Genomic DNA, 20,158 nt, shown 5'->3' on the forward strand with positions numbered 1-20,158 from the left:
ATACAGGTAGCTCTCTACTTATGACCATTTGTTCAAAGTTACATGGTGTTGAAAAAAGTCCAGTCCTCTCACTTATGACCATTGTATCACCCCCCATTGTCACATGATCACAATTGGCTCTTTGCAATTGGCTCACATTTGGTTGCAGAGTCCTCATGTCGTGTCATCTCAACTTGAGACCTTTTTGTCGGTTTCCAGCAAAAAACCAAACCCCACCCATCATAAAAAAGATGTTGAGACTTCCATCATAAAAAACCAAACCCCACCCATAAAAAAAAACATCATAAAAAAGATGTTGAGACTCTTGAAAGAGTGCAGAGAAGAGCAACCAGGATGATGAGGGGACCGGAGGCTAAAACATATGAAGAACGGTTGCAGAACTGGGCATGGCTAGTCTAGGGAAGAGAAGGACCAAGGAGACATGAGAGCAGTCTTCCAATATTTGAGGGGCTGCCACAGAGAGGAGAGGGTCACACTATTTTCCAAGGCACCTGAGAAGAACGGGTTTGCACTTATAAACTATTAAATGGATTTGCACTTACAAACCACATAATGGTTCTTAAGCAAACATTCACCAAATGTTAAGTGTTTACTTAACAACCATTGTAAAAATGGCCATAAAATCAGGTCTGACTTGGCTTATGACTGCAAGGACTTACAAAAGACATTCGGGTCTCAAATGTGATTGTACCTTGAGAAGTGAACTTCATTTCATTTACAGTGAAGAAAAGTAGAGAATTGTCATACTCTTTTTGTTTTGCTTTGTTTTTGCTTTTGCTTCTCTTTATATAGTTTTTCTTTTCTTTATGCATGTACTACTTCTTCTAATTGTGTTACATATTAGGTAATAATAATATTAGATAAGATATGTCTATAATCATATATTAGCATTTATGATGTCATTACAAAACCCTAAAACTGAAAAAAAAAATAAAACAAATAGAAGAACGAGATATATATGTGTGGTTCAGTGATTAAGGCACCCGTCTTGGATCATGGAGAGACAGTTACAAGTGTCCATTTGAAAATGTAGCTTTTTGGGTGAACTCTGGACCAGCTGCTCTCTCCATCATATTGTTATGAAAATAAAATTGGAGGTAGAATACTTTGTACTGTACATTACCTGGAACTCTTGAAGAAAAAGCAGGGTATAAATGCAACAAATTAAGTAAACAAATGAAAATAAGATGGCAGATATTTATGTATGATTATAGGCAGGAGTACTTGTAGGTACAACAGCAGATGCTGCTCAATAATTTTTACTGGCTTTCCTTCTGTGCAGTAGAGACGTCAATAGGCATGAATAATGTAGACATCCCATGTCTATCTCCATAAAATCTATAATAGATGTCATTCTGCATATTCTTTTACATTTTATATTCATTCCGCACATTGCTCCTAAGCAGCTAGTGCCTTGTGTTAATATATCTTAATTGATTCAGATCTGCTTCAGAATACCTACCTCAATCAATATCAATTTAACTGAGTTTCCCTGGAAAGCAAATCTATTTGAGGAAAGTATTGAACCAGTATAATGGTCAATGGAGGCCAGATGGTGCTGGAAGGTTATGCTGATGAAAAGCCTTGGTTCAATACCACCCGCACACGAACAACAGAAAAAAATACCAAACTCTAAATTAAAGTAGAAAGTGGGAAAATTAAAATATAAACCCTGAAGATTGCAATATTCAGTTTAAAAATCCAAAACATCCAGTTGATGCACTCTTAAGATTTGCCCATAAGATACTCATTTATTGGCAACCCAGTACTAGGAGAAATTCATCAAATTTTAAAGTGGGAAAACCACTTAAAGGAATAAGAGTTCAATTATCAAGAAAACAAGTTATTATCCAACCTGCAAAATCAATTTATTTAATTTGTTGTAGCTGTACATTTTCTATTATATACACATGAAATTAGAAATGTAGTTTTATTGAGCAAGGATATGAGGGCTGGAAAATCAGCACTAGAAAGCTGGGTAAATTTAAAAGACTTGAGATCTCTTGAATGTGTTGGTCATGAACTTCTGTCATTCCCAGTTTAGCATATCAAGCTGTGATGTCTGTGGGGTGATGGGAATCATATTCTAACACATCTGCGGGGAAAGATGTGGTAGCTTAATAATTGTTTATGCAGAATGTCAAGATTGATGATGCAATCATTAACAACCACTGGCAGTTATCCATAAAGTCCAGATTGCTTCTGCGTGATCTATCAGAACATGTCAGCATTTCAGATCAAGAACCTATTCATACATAATAAATGGAATGTTGTGAAGCAGGAATCCCGATACGAGATGACTGCTTGCTGCTGCTTCCTGCTTTTTGAAAGTTTGCATGTGAATATGAAAGTAAAAATCAGGGATTTTTCAGATGACCAGTCTTTTTACCTCCCAGCTCTTCTTAAACCAGAGAGATCTGGGCTGGGCTGACTTTTTTCAGGTCTCTTCAGACTTTCAGAGTACGGTCACAGATATGTACCTCTGTGCCTTAATATCAATCTTTCTTTCCCTGTTCAGATATAAAAGCAAATCAGTCACTACATTTTGTTGCTACCTTGCCATTGATAGCAAACCTCCATAGCATAATATGGATGTCCACCAGGGAGATTTTTTTAAAAAAGTCACATTGGTGTATGTGACTATGTGATTGAAGGCCTCCCCCCTTTTAACTTTCAGGCAACATCTTGATACACATAGAAAAAGAGCAGGGGTTTCATCATGGCTGCCATTTTGATTTTCTTGACAGGCCGTCCCACTGACAGCTGCTCTATCTTTCTTCCTTAATAGATTTTTTTCAGCACTAGCCAAAGAAAGGTGGGACTTGGGAGAACAAGGGATGTTGATCGATGGAAGAGAAATTTGTGTTGACCTCCATGCAATTGCTTGAATGCATTGTATGAATTATGCAAAAAAGATCTAATTTGGATACTGTGACCAGAAAAGAAATAAAGCCTATGGAATTTTAAGTAGCGACTCGGTGAGATTCCCCATAAATGACTTGAAACACCTTTTGCAGTGCTTCTACCTTATAACACAAACATAACAGCAATGAGAACCTCACCTCGACAATAATTGGGTGATACTACATCACTGGAGGGGAAATGGCTTCCAAGTAGAAGTAACTGATGTATCTCATCCAAGTATAATATATATTGCAAATACAATAAAATGTAAACCAGAAATGGTGGTTGATTCACTATGGTATATCATATGTAAACCACAATTCAATGCGGTATGTGAACTTTTGTCTGTCAATTCTGCATAGTTCTCTAACTAAAGAAGCAGATAGGCAGACTCTATGGGACCAAGAAATACACACCTTTGATATAAGAGACTGAATGTCACATTCTTGCCTGAAGAAATTGATGTAGAAGAGAATATATGCAGCTCGTGGTTGAATTGTGGAGTCCTTTGTGTTCTCCAGGCTCAGAGAGCATCAGGGTTTCATGAAATTGACATACTTTGAGTATGGGTCAACTCAGCTGGGCCCTTTGGAAGGGTTGGTGTTACAGTGATTGAACCAACCTTCTCTGCTAACTCCAGATGATTGTTCTGAATTTCTGCAAAGGTGTTAAGAAAACATTTTAGTAGAGACATTTTATAATAACTCTTGTTATTAATTCCACTATTGGACCTCAACAGGTATAAGAGAAAAGTATTAAATCTATTTGGAGAATTATGGAAAGTCAGTCATGCTAGTTTCATGCTTTGATTCTAATTCTAAAAATAATATACAGAATCCATTTAGGAAGGAAAGTAATCTTTCAAAGAGCTTGCAAATGCGAGGAAATAAGGTATATTTGATCTCAGCTCTGCAGCTGTAAGCTGGAGGATGAGGGGAAGATACACAGCCTTAGAGCCTTCTTAATTTTCTTCTGGGAGCTATAGAATTTACTGAGTTGGCCAAATTGTGCTCAGCATCAAAAAAGGTTATACATGCATATTTATAAAGAACGGTGCTGCATTCCGAAATCACAGCATTCCATCTAAGGAAGCTAAAATATATTTACAGAACTCCATCCTAATTTTAGGCAGAGCACATTCAGCCTGATACTGATGCTCTAGTTATGATGGCTTCTTAAGAAAGGCTGTTTACCAGCTTGTTTTGCTTATGCAATATAGCACTGCATATGTCATTTCCTATCAGCGATAAAGAGGCAGACTGGTATCTTCCAATCTGTTGAAGCTATACAGTACCTATTCCTGCTAAAATGTTTGGAGAGTAACAACTGCTTACTCTGCTGCCATAGGCTATTTTATATTTTATTTCCTTGAAGGCATTTATTAACTATGGGTGAAAGATGTTTTCGCTGTCACTTTCATCCCCAACTAAAAGTAGGCTGACAGGGTTTGTAGGTTCTTGCTATATTTCCTTTTATTTGATGTCTCTCTATCTCTCTAACTATCTATCTCTAACATTTCATCTATCTTTGAGTAACGGAGATCCAGTATTATAAATTGTAATGTCAATGCTTAAACTTCTGCTTTTCACTAAATTTCTTGACAAGAATTTTTTTGAGGGAAAACTTGATTGGTGCTTAAAACCTAGGACCTTTAGCCAGTTTTAGAAGTTGTCTCCTGTTCTATTCCCAATAAATAGTTTATTAGATTGACACGATGCAGCAATGACTCCTAGTAATTCATAATTCTGTGTTTCTAGTCCAAAAGATACATCTGGTTGACTAATCAAAATATCTTGGCACATGAAGATGATCTATAAAACCGTCTCCCTGGTGTACATGCCAGTAATACATCTTAAATTTAACCACTGTGGTACATCTCAGAGTAATTAGAATAAATCTATTTAAAAGCAAGCTGCACATTTTTGCCCAAATGGCCAATTTGGAAAGTTAAGAATTTTTTTTTGTAAGATCTTTTTTTACATTTTGTAAAAATAAGGTCCTTATTTATCCATTTGACTTTCTTGATTGTATATAGTGTGCATAGAGTACCCTTGATCTCAGAAAACAGGAATCTGCATTCTAATATTTGAGATTACAAGTATGGCTGTCAGAAGAAATAAGATTCCATTTATAAACATGTCATCCATATTGAAATCTTACAACAAGGAAATACTTCATTCTGCCAGGAAGAAGGCTAATCTATATAGTGTGCTACAAAATCTTTTAATTTTAATGCAGGAATCTTATTTTGTGATTTTTTCCACCTCATAGTTGAAGGAAGTGGCACAATAGAACAGTCAGTGAAAATTAGGGCAATGTTGTTTTTGCAACCATAAAGACTGAATCACGTATAATACTCTGAGACAAGTCAGCTGCCAAGAACCATAAGAAGCCAATCATCAGAATCAAAGAACAAATCAGGTTAAATAAACAAATCTGGAGAGATCAGCATTGTAGAAAGCTAAAAATACAGACATGTCAAAAGAAAAAAATACCAAGTGTGAAACTTTTTTGTATTCCTTCCTCTTCAGGATGATCCAGTGAAATAATCATATTAACAGTATTAATTTAATTTATTTTTAATCAAATAATGTTTTATTTTTGCCCTACTTCCAACCAACTATCAAGCGATTATTTGTATTATGTAAATCAAATGTTGCAGAGACTTTGATCTAAAGTGATCTGTCCCAATATATGAAGATTGTTAACAAATACGATTCACAGATTATTATTTTTTCTTCAAAAGGAATTGGGTGGGCACAGTATATATTTTACTTTGCTAAGGAATAGAATAACTAAAGTTTGTCAGTTCATGTCCTTCATGGGAACTTTCAGGTTCAACCCATGTTGGTGGTCGCATCCTGGATCTTGTCTGTCTCCCAGCACTTAGTTGGATGATCTGTAGAGGAAGGAGGCTTCTATGATCACAATGCCATGGGCAAGAAAAGAATATAAGTACTTTTATTTCCACGTGGAGACCACTTCTGAACTTTGTGCTTGAAGTGGAAAAGAATGAAACTTTGATTTTAGGTTTTACCAGTTAGATTGATAGATCTTTATAGAAATGGCTTGTTCATATTATTATCAAAAAACAAAAAGTTGTGATTTTATGTTAATGCCTTATTCTACTGCAACAGAGAGAGTCGGAAGTCAATGTTTCTTTTTCTTTTTTTCTTATCCTCCCTCACTTCTCTTCCCCCTCTTCCTCCCCATGTTTTCCTATTTACTTTCATATTTTGTATCTCATTTTATTTTATAACCCAATAAAAATGTTAAATCCCAAGAACAATGCCATGGGCAAATATTCCCTGATCTGGTTGTGATAAAGAGACACCTGAAACTTCCGTGGAGCAGTCGAATCCATTCCAAAGGTCCAGTCCAATGCCTAATCCAGTTTCCCAGGTGTCTGATGGGCAGTTCTGTCCACTGTCTGGTACACAACAAGAAACATGCCAGGCACTGGATACATTGCCAATGAGTGGCCTCTTCCTGAAACCATTCCAAATTGTCACCTGGGTTTTCCAATGCCCTTCTGGAAATGAAGCAACAGAAGCAATGCCTGGAGCATCAGTGAGGAAAACAAGAAGCAAATCTGACCAAGCAAGGAGATGTCCTCACGTTGAGCCCTACAGTGTGGTGATAAGGAAGAAAATATGTTTACTTCTCCCTTATTGCATCAATGGGCTATCATGCAGAGGCCTTATCTAGAGTAGTAAACTCCCATCCTGAGAAGAGCAAAATGAAGATCTGGCCATAGATTCAACATAACTTTAGCTAAGAAGGGCAGTATCCTTTTATACACCTTACAATGTAATTGGGAATTGTTTGGTCTGTGATCATGGAAGAAGTAGATGAGATGCTGCCTAGGTCATAATCTGCCACCAACTTCTTAGAACCCTGCTTACACTGGTTGTTGTGAGAAGTACAGAGCCTGATGGCGCAGCAGACTAATAGCCTGTTATTAACATTCAGCTGCCTGCAATTACTGCAAGTTCGAATCTCACCAGGCTCAAGGTTGACTCAGCCTTCCATCCTTTCTAAGATAGGTAAATTGAGGACCCAGTTTGTGGGGGCAATAAGCTGACTTTGTATAAATATACAAAAGTATGAAGGCTATTGCTTAATGCATTGTAAGCCGCCCTGAGTCTCCAGAGAAGGGCGGCATATAAATCAAATTAAAAAATATAATAATAATAATAATAATAATAATAATAATAATAATAATAATACATAGGTAATCAGCCAACATCAAAATAATCCATTAGAACTGGTACAGAACAGTTGGTAATGGTCCCACACTTAGAGAGGGGAGGAGACCTAGGCGAGACAGTATTGCTTTTCTGTAATTTCAAATGGCTTCCACTTTGAAGATCAGACTCCGCCCATCTCCACTGGCTTTTAGGAAATTATAAAAACTGAAGTGTTCCTTAGGGCATTTTCTAGATTTTCCTGGTTTCATGTATTGTACCCTTTTTATTATTTTACTTAGCTTTTATTTTATCATTTTTTATGTTGGTATTCAATCATTGATGTTTTAATGGTTACACTATTGTGCAACTTGTAATCTACCAAGGATCGGTTAACTAAGACAAGGTAAAAATCCAATAAATAAATAACAAACTAAAAAAATAAACACACTTGTTAACCTTTATCTTCTGACAGCTGTGACAGCTGCAAGAAAATATAACTTTTTGTTAAATAGTGTTGCTTTTGGCAGTTTTGACCTATGGGGAACCTTTGAAACCCCTTTAAACCCTGTCTCTGATAGAAATAGCAGAGCAGCAGTTTATTCAGCTGAATAAAGATGGGCCTCTTCTAAGAAGGAAGGAGCCCTGAACACAGGGTGAGGCAGATATTTATACATTTTAACTTAGTTATATAAGAGGAAGCTGGCACACAATAGATAAGGTATAGAAATATAGAAATTATTAAAATAGTCAAGGACGCCTTCTATTGTTTTGGTCACATGCCTAAACCACAGGCTACTGGTTTCTTTAGGGACTTTCCATGACATCAAAGGACTGCTGAGGCCTGAACTTTAGCCTCACCATCTTAACATATGAGCAATCATTAAGTTCATCAGATTCCTGATCAACACATTCTTGTCTTATATTGACTTATATATAGCTTATAGACCTTACATGGACCACTGTGATTTTGGTGTTACCTGCTGAGGCCAACCCATCAGTTTGAACCTATGGCCAGCTGGCTCATGGGAGAGAATTACTATTCCCCCATCACGACTAGCAAAAGATAATCAATGATTGATTTCCCATTGATTAGCCACTTTATGCTGGTCAGCAGATCAGCAAATCAGCTAGCCAATAAAGCAAAAACAAAAGTGGAAGATGAATCTCATCTTCCATTCCACCAAGAGCCGTAGTGGCGCAGTGGTTAGAATGCAGTACTGCAGGCTACTTTTGCTGCCTGCTGGCTGCCTGCAATTCAGCAGTTCGAATCTCATCAGGCTCAAGGTTGACTCAGCCTTCCATCCTTCTGAGGTCAGTAAAATGAGGACCCAGATTGTTGGGGGCAATAGGCTGACTCTGTAAACCGCTTAGAGAGGGCTGTAAAGCACTGTGAAGCGGTATATAAGTGTAAGTGCTATTGCTATTTTCCCCTTCCTTCCAGAAATTAATATTACTTGATTTGTACTTCTAGTTTCAGTGGCAACCTATTAGAATGAGGGTGGGCTTTGTTCCCTAGAAAAAATGATTGAAATTCCTAGTGCCAGAATTGCTAGGAAATAGAGAAAACAATGAATAGTTTCTCCTTCCGTTGCCTTTGAGCAATATTGCTTTTATTAGCAGTGCAAAATCAGATGTTCTGTGAGATCCCTTCTGGGATGAGGAACTTTGCCCTAGTCTTCCCAGGGGCAGAGGAAGGAAACTATAGGGTTTTATTTCCTTAACAATGCTTTGCAGAGGTGTGCAGGTAGGGAAATAGTACATATACAAGTATGTGTGTGTATATAAATGAATGTGGGGCTGCCAGGAGAGAGTCAGATTGCAACTGGGTCTGCTGCCTTCATGCATAGCAACAGGCACATTGCCAACACTGATGGAGCTTGCTTCATTTTCCTGTGGGAAAATTAAACTCTGGCGGGCACCATTGATCACGTTTGAGATTATACAAAGTTCACAAATTCCATTTTTTCTTTTTGTTCTGACCTTTGCGGTTTATGGATTGTAAAGTATTATACTTCATTTGACATTTGATGTTTTGAAGTATTTTCAGTTCCTGACTTTTCTAAAGCGATTGGTATAATGTACCAATACTCAAAGGCAAAACACAAAAAGCAAAGGAAGAGAGAGAGAGGGGGGGGGGAAGAAAGAGAGAGAAAGAAAGAAAGAGAGAAAGAAATGTATCTACATGCACACAAACCAAATTAAATAAAAATGCTAAAAAATCTTAACATTGGTTTCCTTAAGCGACAACATCTTCTCCAGAGTTAATGCTCCAGTGCATATGCAAGATAAGTTCCTTGTGTGTCCAATCATACTTGGCCAATAAAATTCTATTCTATTCTATTCTATTCTATTCTATTCTATTCTATTCTATTCTATTCTATTCTATTCTATTCTATTCTATTCTGGTTAAGTTAAAAAAAAAGAATAAACACTGGAGATGTGCTCATGTGTGCCCCTCCATTTGCATTCCCTTCAAGTATATTGCTGATAGAGCTTTTATCTTCTACTGGTCTTTCCAAGTGTTCTGGTAAAAAAGCTTTAATAACTACATGCCCATAGTTATTTCTAGGTATAGTTATATTACCAGATAATAAAAACATTGATAGAATATTTATAAAATGTATAACTTTATACAAAATTATAAAATGTATCCTCTTATATGATACATTTTGACTAAAACATATGAAGAACAGTTACAGGATCTGGGTATGGCTAGTCTAGAGACTGGTGGGACACAATAGCAATAGCACTTAGACTTATACTGTATAAAGCACTTCATAGTGCTTTACAGCCCTCTCTAAACAGTTTACAGAGTCAGCATATTGCCCCCAACAATCTCGATCCTCATTTTACCCACCTCAGAAGGATGGAAGGCTGAGTCAACCTTGAGCCTGGTGAGATTCGATCTGCCAAACTGCTGGCAGCCTGTAATCAGCAGAAGTAGCCTGCAGTACTGCACTCTAACCACTGCATCATCATGGCTCATATAATAGCAGTATTCCACTACTTGAGGGGCTGCCACAAAGAAGAGAGGGTCAACTTATTTTCCAAAGCACCAGAAGGCAAGTCAAGAAACAATGGATGGAAATTAATCAAGGAGAGAAGCAACCTGGAATTAAGGAGAAACTTCTTAACAGTGAGAACAATAAACCAGTGGAACAGCTTGCCTCCAGAAGTTGTGGGTGCTTCGTCACTGGAGGTTTTTAAGAAGAGATTGGACAGCCACTTGTATGAAATTATATAGGGTCTCCTGCTTGAGCAGGGGTCGGATTGGAAGATCTCCAAGGTCCCTTCCAGCTCTATTCTGATTGAAAATTATATATATAAATCATTATGCATCATCCTAATATAACTATTTTTGTGCAGTGGTTTTTTTTATCACTGTCATTATCCCTACTGCCATTTATTTCTCCATTGACATACTCCATGACCAATCCTGTTTAGGTGATACAACCTCCACTTGAAGAGCAGGGGGCAGCCCCTCCCCATCCTACCAGTAAGTCATGCGGTGGGTCACCTCTCATTTGCTGTGAGACAACCTTTGCATTTGAAGGTGTGCGGCTGAAGGCTTCCATGGGAGCATGGCCCTAGTTAGTACTGGAATTGGAAGCACATGGAAGGATTTACATCTGGTGCAGACCACTGAGAATCAGTCACTGACATCACAAAGGAAAGGGTAGGGCTACTCATAGTGGTCAATCCTATACTTGTTTCTCTTTGAATGGGGCCACAGTGCTGTTAATGTCATTCAACTAATAGTTATGCACTCTTGTTTTGAAATGGCACACACTGCAGATGGTATTAAGGTCCCATTGCTTTCTTCTTTGTCATAATAGCTGTATACTGCAACAACTGCAGACTCCTATAAGTTCCTGTCACTACTTCCAGTCTCTTTCTTTTCCCCTTTTTCTTCCCATGCCGTCTGTATAAATCATAAATATTTGGCCTATAAAACTGACCAACCCCTAAACAATACTGAGATGAAAAGGTATTTTTATTGTTTTAAAATGCACATAAAGAGTCCATATGCAGTGTCTTAAAAGGGAGTGAAGTCCAAAAGTTAAGACAACTTAGAGAAGGACATGAGAGTTGAAAGGGAGAAAAAAGGGGAAAGGAATTAACTAGGGTATTTTTTTTAACAAAGAGAAAAGATGTTTGAAAATTCTTGAGACAAAGTAAATTCTCATTCTATCATGATGCACCGAGGAAGAGTTGTCTTCAAAGAGGAATAACAGAATAAACTGCTGTTTATTTATACAGTATGATGAATAAAAGCTAAGACTTAATTTTCAGGATCAATTTGCCACTGAGTAAACAGGAGAGGGAAAATAATACTCGCCTTGATTTCAAAGTTGACATCACACGATCAGGTGAAGAACATTTAAAAGAAATAATAACATCAATGAAGATTTGAACTTCAATAAAATAACTCATTTATGATTTTGGAAAGATAGGAATAGGATTGTAAATATAACTATCTCCAAAATAGACTGGGAGCAAATTATGCCACTTCTGTGGTTTCTTTCCAATTACCATAAACCAAACTGCATCAAAACATTATTAGAAAAACTGTTAGAAAAACAGCATAAGTAAGACTGCATAATGACTTTACAATTGTGTTCTATTTAGTTTCTCATTGAGAGCATTAAGAACAAGATTAGAACAACAGATAGAACAATTAATTAATCAGTGGAACAACTTGCCTCTAGAGTTGTAAATGCTCCAACACTGGACATTTTTAAGAAGAGATTGGACAACCATTTGTCTGAAGTGGTATAGCAGTGGTGAAATCCAAATTTTTTTACTACCAGTTCTGTGGGCGTGGCTTGGTGGGCGTGGTGTGGTGTGGCTTAGTGGGCGTGTCAGGGGAAGGATACTGCAAAATCTCCATTCCCACCCCACTCTAGGGGAAGGATACTGCAAAATCCCCAATCCCTCCCCACTCCTGGGAGAAGGATATTGCAAAATCTCCATTCCTACTTCACTCTGGGGCCAGCCAGAGGTGGTATTTGCCGGTTCTCCGAACTACTCAAAATTTCCATTACCGGTTCTCTGAACTGCTCAAAATTTCCGCTATCGGTTCTCCAGAACCTGTCAGAACCTCCTGTATTTCACCCCTGTGGTATAGGGTTTACTGCCTGAGCAGGGGGTTGGACTAGGAGACCTCCAAGGCCCCTTCAAACTATGTTATTCTGTTAGATATGTAGGAAATTAATGCAAAGCTTTCTCTTATCTCTATATTTGCTTCTCAGTGTATACTGAGGTCTAATCAATTTTATTTTTGCTTCTCAATATACACTAGATGTAAAACTGTTTTTAGCAGGTTTTTCTATATTCAAAGACCACTAAAAGTTTCATTTTTGAGACTTGAAAACTTGTAGTCCATCCTAGTGCAACTTTTACAAGAAGTTCTCTCTCTTCCCCCTTCCTTCATCTGATTCATAAATATCTGATTTATATCAGAGATTCTATTAGAGTACAATCACTTTCTGAAATCTTCCAGTTTAAGAGTTCATAAAGGGTAGGAGAAGTTTATGCACCCATTTAGATGCTCTGGTAGATGTGGCTACCAAGACATCTAAATGGGTGGCTAATCAAAAAACATTTATCAGGTGTCAGCTGGACTACCTTTCAGCTTAGATTTTCCTTTTTTTATTCCTGAGCAAGTGGATATGCTGCCAAGAAGACACTGGATTGAAAGTAATCATCATCATTTGCAGCACGACAGCCTCACATTTGACTTAAATTCTTTTAAATGTCAGGCGAGACAGGGCACACTCTGTGGGTTGAAGAGAGGTCTCCAGGTCTGTGTTCGTGCCTCAGGTATTATACTTTCTCTTATTAAGCTATATGGGCACTGTGGAGTATTGATTCCTCATATATTCTACTTGAATCAAACCATTAAAGAATCTCTGTTTAGATGCTATTAAATTTACAAGAGTTGCAAAGAAACCTGCCACTAGTTTTATGGGATAGATTTATATTATATACTGAATACAGTAATTATACTTGTTAAAGTAATTTGCAGTGTCATATCGATCAGGGTCAAAGTATGGTAAAATACAAGTTTGCTCCTTTACAGCTAAGAATTTCTGATAATACATTTAAGGGCTACCGATTGTGGACTATTCTTATGTCATCCATCAAGTATGAATGGGACTGCTCTTCTATTCTCATTTTTCATTTCATTTTTACATGCCAAAAGATTATTCCTGTCCATTCTTTCTGCTTCAAAATAAATTGTTTCAGAGTTCACTCTAGATATACTCTATTTTGGAATTCTCAATATTATATTTTTAATGCAAAAATTTGGCACACTGCTGCCATTTCTCCTTAGTCTTAAACTCTATGAAATATGCTTTGAATAAAAACTCTCACATCTTTTCCTCTCTTCGAAAAAAAAAAAAGATTGGGAAGAGGGGAAAACAATGAGTATCCACTGGTTTTCTAATGCCATTAGAATTCATAGACAATTTTTCAATTGTCAATGTTATACCATCCTCACAAAAATATTTTATTTTGACTACCATAACTGATACCAAATGTGATATTAAAATTATATAATATATAGTGTCGATTATTGTCTTCACATCAAATGTTGCCACCTAATTGACCTTAGCTGATCCTGAAAAGATTAAACTGGACCAGTCCTAGTTAACATTTGGATGACCAAATACCAGGAAAATCCCAGGTAGTAGGCTAGTTTAGGAATTTTTTTTAAAAATCCTAGAATAAAGCAATTGAAAATTATTCTGTACTTTTATTAATGGCAATCCATGTTCCAATAGATTGCTATGCTATCTCATTATACGCTTATATATTATCGTATGTGTGAATCTTTTTTCCAGATACAAAGGGTGAAAAAAGAGAAAATCTCTTCTGTCTACTTTAAAATATACATCTTGGGTATATGTGGTTTTAGAAGAAATATCCTTCTGGGTTCAACTCCAAGTGGGGAAAAAGACACTGGAAACAGGGGTGAGTGCTAACTTCCTACAGTGGATTTACTTTTCTTTTCCAATATCTCTTGTAAATGTACATTTGTTTTAGGTAGCAGTATCCTAAAGGAACCCACATAGCTACCGAAAACAGCTTGTTCACATTCACTTTGCTGAAATCCTTTCTAACTTATTAAAAATAAGGTGTTAGTCTGGCATCCTGGTCACCTGCTGTTGATCCTTATCCAGATCAAAATGAGAGCCTTTGGTACTTGAAAAATAATAATGATGATGATCACAGACAAACACAAATCCCCAGATATAATCCCATTGACTTTTATTAATATTAGTTTTCGAGCCAAAAGTTATCTTGCTGATCCCGCTAAAATGAGAATGGTCATAATATGCTCCTTGTGTTTTTCTCTAGGCAATCAAAGGATTTGACAGGAAAGGAAGGGTAACTTTGTAGGCGCAAAGTAATAAAGAATTGGCTTTTTCTTTTGCTACAGATGATTCCTTAACAAAGTATGGCAGGTCTTGGCTACATGAAAACCTACCATTTCATTGGGAGCCCTCTTGAATTTTCATCATTCCATTACTCTCATCAGCTGTATGTTCCTAACAACAATGCCTGATTGGTCTAGTTCTCTGCTAAGTGGCAAAATAATTTTCTTTAAAATTACTTTAAAGGGACGCCTAGATGACACCTTGATGGGCTGACAGAGCTTCAATTTCTTCTAGAAGAGAGTTATCACCTTTGTCCACTGGGAAGTCCTGAGTCTACAACCTGTGCCTTATGGAATGATGCCTCTAAAAGTACCATTCATTGAATAATAATTCTCCTTTTCAGCTTTGAAAGGTAACCAAGGATAAAAGCATTCATTCTGTATCTTTCCATGAAACTGCAAGAGAACGATTCTTCTTGTTTTCCTTTTTATTTAGGACTGGTCAGAAGATAGATAGGAATCTAAAAACCTGAATACTTAGCAGTAGATCACCAAGGTTTTCTTGCATTTCTGTTAACAAACAACAATGAAGAGGCTTTCCCCCCTTTTTTTTGGCCTAAAATGAAAATAGAATTATACTTGTAGCTGGGAGGGAAGGGGTGGGGGATATCATGCATGAATAGTGACTGAGGAATGTCTTGGAGCTAATGTTGTGAATTAGGCTGGCAGAATTAGCAATGGAAACTGTGGTTGTTGGTTTTGATCAACTTTGATGCAGGTCATGCATTTCTGTAGGTAGCACCAATCTCAGATTTTGTCATTAGGTTACATGTGGCCTTAGCTCAATATTTTGTGATTCCAACACTGCTCAAGATTTTTGGATGGTGGGTTTTTATGTTCTTTTATTCTCTTTTGGGGGGGACAGTGGTGGGTTGCTCCCGGTTTGGTCCAGTTCTATAGAACTGGTAGTAAAACCGGCAGGAGGCTCCGCCCACCTGCCACGACATCATCGTGGGTGATCTGCGCATATGCAGAAGCACGTGCGCAAGCGAAGTGAGTGAGTATACACACTTCTGCTGCAAACCAGTAGTGAAGGTAAGTGGAACCAACCCATGGGGGGGAGGGGGTGTAAAAAAACCCTGTGATAAAACTAAAGTGTGTTTATGTTTTAACAAACCTATTTTTTTAAACAGATCTACTTTTTTAAACACAAACTTATTTTGAACTGAAATTCCCTGGAACCCCATACTCTAAAGTAGAGGCATTTTAGTTCATCATGGTTAAGGATGCCCTCTTGTTATTGTGTAGGGCCCTCTCAGCTCATGAAAGACATTTTTTAAAAAGTGAAAGACACCCTCTAGCCACTAAATGGCAGTAGGCCATGTGACTTAACAGTTTCAGGTGTAACTACATTCTCATTGCAGTTGTGTATAATGTTTAGTCTAGAGTGCTGTAGGAATGGAGTAAGTTGTATGAAAAAGATAGTAAAAGAGGAATCCTTTTCTAACTGGAAGCTTTCTTTCTGGAAACGTGTCCTCTAAATGGGGCTATAGCAGTTGTGAAATCAAATTTTTTTTTACTACCGGTTCTGTGGGCGTGGCTTGGTAGGCGTGGTGTGGCTTAATGGGCATGGCAGGGGAAGGATACTGCAGAATCCCCATTCCCTCCCCACTCTGGGGCCAGCCAGAGGTGGTATTGCCGGTTCTCCGAACTACTCAAAATTTCCGCTGCTGGTTCTCTGAACTGCTCAAAATTTCCGCTACCAGTTCTCCAGAACCTGTCAGAACCTGCTGGATTTCACCCTTGGGCTATAGGAATTATGCAAATGCAAGTCTGAAATCCTGGGTAATAGGAACATGGTGAATTAGCATGTGAGTATGTGATGTAGTAGACAAATGTCCTAATGTGGTTTAAACTAAATTGGAAAACCATCACTCCAAGGTAATAGTTGTATAAAAGTAGTGTATAAGGTTACCATTGCTGCGTTTCATGGGGGGACTTCTTTTCATTTTATGGGAAAGAAGATAAAGCAAATGTAAACCATGTTCCTATTTAGTATTGTCCAATAAACCAAGTTCTAGTTTTGGCCAATAGAGAACAGATTTCTGAAGAAGAGATACTTTTATGTGCTTTCTTCCAAGACCATATTTTTTTCTGCCTCTGATTAAGAAGATTCATATTTAAAATAAGCTGCACAGTTAACAAAAGCATATGTATAGCATGGTTGTGCTGGGCTGTACCACATGAAACCGTAGAAGTAGGATTCCATTTTGGGATACTTCTCCATATGAAAGAAAAGTGTTCCAGGTAGACCTTTCTTAGCACCTCAGAAAACTGGTTCCAGCTTCTTCTTCTTCAACTCTGTGTACGAAAGTTGGTGAGGAAAAAAATTGTTTGGGTTGCTAAGAGTATGTTGACTTCTTAAAACAAGTTCATAATAAACACATACAAACATCCTTATGTATATATTAAAAGAAGAAAGCCATCCTCTCTAATAAGTATGTTATTCTCTCTTCTACTGCCTGTGTTGAAGCAACAGCTGGCTACTGAATATAGTTTATTTTGTTAGGGGGGGGAAGGAATGGAAGCCTTGCTCAGCATCTGTTACCATTTTGTTGCCTGACAGCTGGAGCATGAATGCAAGATTACACTGGATTTTGTGAATTTGATTCCATTATCTTCATTGCCAAAAGTTTTCAGAGTAACTACAAACAACCTAAGCTTTAGAAAAGCATCTAATCATAAATGGATGTCAGCCATGTTATTGTATGCCAGGGTTAAAAATCTGGATAGCAACCAAATGCAACCTATCCTTTATATATATAATATGATTGCTTCACTATTTAAGGCAGACTTTCACTTTTGCAGCCCATCCAAATACTGCTACCTGCAATTCCCAGCATCTCTGGGATGTTTGGGGATTATGAGAATTGTGGATAACATGAAGTTCTAGTTTGTGGAAGGATGATTAAGTCTGTGTTCAGACTTTGGTCAACATTGCATTGCTTCTGGGAGTTTTCACCAAAGTCCTATCCAGCCTTTCTACTTTGAATGTGGATATTTGCTTTTTCCTTCTGAATATCTCCTAAAGGTCAATTGCAACAAGGTCTTGCTCAGCATTTTCCTGGCTTGGACTTTTGTTGGAAATGGAAATTGACTGCAATGATTTAATTAACTGCATCCATAGCACAAAACATTTTTCCATCTCAAAAAGATTCCCATAGCAGTTGACAAAGAAATAATTAGTATTCTAGTGAATGATTATGGAAGATTATCTCTGAAAAAGATATGAGCAAAGAGACAGGTTAACATACTAGAAGGCAGCTCACCAGATATCTGATGAAGCTTTTTAGATCTTATTAATTTTTGAAAACAATGGGTTCAGAAATAAAATTTGAGCCAGTGACTATTTAAAAACAACACAAAACAATGATGTGATTCTGTATATGTTAAATTTTCAAGCTCTATCTTACGTTTTTTTTCCTGCATAATTGTGCTTGTTAGAGTCAAGTGATGTGGAGATTACACCTGTTCAGGAAATCGTTGATTACATCAAGGAGATTTCAGTATAAGGAATCTCAAAAAGGCTTTAATAGTTTTTGTTGCAATATTTTTAGGATCAGACTCAATAATAATATTTAGAGTTAGAGATTCAAATATATTTCTCTTTAATTATAGTAGGCATTCTATATTCACTGAATATTCACAGATAGAAGCAAGGAAAATGGCGAAGGTGGCTCCTTATATATACAAAGGGTGGAGCCAAGAGTAGGAGTGGTGAATTATGAATACATTAAGAAACAAAGAATAAGTTAACCCCTGATATCCCATATATACATTATTTACACATTAGGGAATAAGGCATTTACATCTGACAAATCCCCCTCTAAATGCCGGTTCGCTATACAACACCAATTGCATTCAGATTCAGGACAATATATACATACAGTCTGGAAGTTAAGTATTTGTGCTGTTTAGAAGGTAAAGGCTTCGTCAATATGTCAGCCAATTGTTCAGAGGTATCGCAATGTACTGCTTTGATAAATCCATCTTGGGACAGTTGTCTCACATGCTTAAATTTTATATCTATATGCCTGGATCTTTGTCCAATGGCATCGGATCTAGATATTTCAATGGCCGCTTTATTATCTTCATGCATAACAAAAGGCAAAGCAGGTTTTTTCCAAACATCTGAAATTAAATCATTAAACCATACAAGGTTATTTGCAGCTTTAGATAAACAGACATACTCCGCTTCTGTGGTTGAAGTGGCTACCAATTCTTGTTTACCAGTGTACCAGTAAACTGGACAGTCATTTAACAGAAAAATATAACCAGAGGTACTTTTTCTGCATGATGTATCTCCAGCCCAATCCGCATCTGCGTAACATGTAAGTCTTGGTTCTTTGTTATCACTAGGTTCTAATACTAGACAAAAGTCCAATGTACTTTTCAGATATCTTAAAATTCTTTTGACAGCTTCCCAGTGATACATTGTTGGTTTACTAACGTGCCTTGATAATAAATTGAGTGGTAATGCAATATCTGGTCTGGTCCAATTAGATATATAAAGAAGTGAACCTATTACTGATCTATAGAATGTATTATCCTTGAATTCAGGGGAAGATTCAATAGTATTTCTAAGGAAATCAGTTTGCATAGGAGTGTCGCAGGGTTTGGCATTGTTTAAATTACATTTGTTTAGAAGTTCAATAATCTTATCTTTCTGAGTAAGTTTGAAACCCTTTCTAGTTTTGTTAATTTGTACACCAAGGTATTTGTTTATTTTACCTAGAGATTTCAACGAGAAATGTTCATTTAACTTGTTTACAAAGATTTCTCTTCTCTCTCTGTGTTTTCCTATATATAAAATATCATCTACGTAAATCAATACAAACTCAACGTGATCATCACTCTTTTTGACAAAGAAACAGTTATCAGCAGTGGTAGCTTTGAAATCCATGGTTTTAAGTACTTTTACCAAGCAATCGTACCATCTTTTGCCAGATTGCTTTAATCCGTATAAGCTCTTGTTCAATAGCCAAATTTCATTTTTATTAGTGTATTGACTGTGAGGTGCTCTTACGTATATCTCCTTATCTAGTTTTGCGTGTAGGTACGCAGTCTGTATGTCATATTGGAATACATCAAGATTGAGTGTGGATGCTACTACTAGAGCTGTTTTAACACTCTCTGTTCTTACTGTGGGGGAGTATGTGTCAGTATAGTCCTCCGGATATTTTTGTGCATAACCTTGTGCGACCAATCTAGCTTTGTATAAGGTATTGCCTCCTTCTAGATTCTTAATTTTATAAATCCACCTGGTACCAATAATTGTTTTATCTTTGGGTGCAATCGCAGGTGTGAATACATTTAATCCTTGTAAGCTCTCCATCTCCTTTTTCATAGCTAGTTCCCATTTTTCTTTTTCCTCACGAGGTAGTTTTAATACTTCCTCATATGTATTAGGTGTTATTTGTTCACCATCCATATGCATTATGTAATCTTTGTATTTATTTGGTATTTGATTTCTGTTGTTCCTAATAGTTCTTTCTGGTTTGCTATGGTAGTCATGCAAATATCTTGCTTCCTTTTTTGTTAATGTGTCTGTCTTTATTTTGTGTTTACTATTTGTCCATGTTTTGGTTTTGTTTTTGCCCCTGTTAATATTTTGATTTTT

At 37.0% G+C, this 20,158-nt stretch overlaps 1 long non-coding RNA gene across 1 annotated transcript; it reads right to left on the reverse strand.

The window, feature by feature from the left end:
* Positions 1-1,849: 1,849 nt before the first annotated feature.
* Positions 1,850-10,694, reverse strand: LOC117660892 (uncharacterized). Its single transcript, XR_015731380.1, has 4 exons — positions 10,589-10,694; positions 6,417-6,530; positions 3,321-3,561; positions 1,850-2,510 (listed from the first exon to the last, which is right to left on the reverse strand). It is a non-coding gene; the product is annotated as an uncharacterized LOC117660892 (long non-coding RNA).
* Between the last annotated feature and the right edge of the window lie 9,464 nt (positions 10,695-20,158).

This window comes from Pantherophis guttatus, chromosome 1 (assembly GCF_059756535.1).
Source record: "Pantherophis guttatus breed Tessera chromosome 1, ASM5975653v1, whole genome shotgun sequence".
Classification (NCBI taxonomy): Eukaryota; Metazoa; Chordata; class Lepidosauria; order Squamata; family Colubridae; genus Pantherophis; species Pantherophis guttatus.